Genomic DNA, 641 nt, shown 5'->3' with positions numbered 1-641 from the left:
GGGGAGAGGGAGGGTGGGGGGAGAAACGCGGATATTATTTTTCAAGCGGGTGATATACGACCGAGGTGACGATTTACGGAGTTACAACGATTGCTTCGTTTTTACAGTCCGGAAAAAGACAATTCTTTCTTTCTTTCTTTTTTTCTTTTTTTTTCGTCACTAGTTTTTCCTTCCTTGAATTTTTTTTTTCTTTTTTTTTTTTTTTGCTTTTTCGATCTGGCTGCTTTTTCTCCTTTCTCCCTGTCCTTCTCTCTCTTTCCTTCTTTCTTTTTTTTTTTTTTTCTGCTACTCGTCGAACAAGCAACGTGTTATCTCACCACTCTCCGCTAGTTTTTTTTTTTTTTCCAACGCGCACCTCTTCGCGTTTGCCTCTTCCCCGGTCCCTTTTTTCTTTTCTTTATCATTTTTTTTTCTTGCGGATGCAAAAAAAAAAAAAAAAGAAAAAAGTCGGCGAGAAGAAGAAAACACTGGAAGCTGCGGAAGGAGCGAGGCAGCCGCAGGACAATAGGTTTTGGCGCACCGACGATGCTTTTAATTTTTATGGGATTCTTCGGGTTAAAAAGGCGCGTACACACCGACGAATTTCCTTCCTTCCCCTCCCAGCCACCTCTGCGGCTCTTTTATTAGGATCATAAAGTCCC

General features: G+C 41.5%; 1 long non-coding RNA gene across 1 annotated transcript in view; it reads right to left on the bottom strand.

Annotated features, from left to right (window-relative positions):
• LOC116185961 overlaps positions 1-641 on the bottom strand; it is a 24,185-nt gene that overhangs the window by 23,116 nt on the left and 428 nt on the right. The window lies entirely within an intron of this gene.

Source organism: Apis dorsata, unplaced genomic scaffold (genome assembly GCF_000469605.1).
Source record: "Apis dorsata unplaced genomic scaffold, Apis dorsata 1.3 scaffold_348, whole genome shotgun sequence".
NCBI classification, from domain to species: Eukaryota; Metazoa; Arthropoda; class Insecta; order Hymenoptera; family Apidae; genus Apis; species Apis dorsata.
The sequence above is the reverse complement of the archived record's forward strand: the minus strand, read 5'-3'. Positions and strand labels throughout refer to the sequence as shown.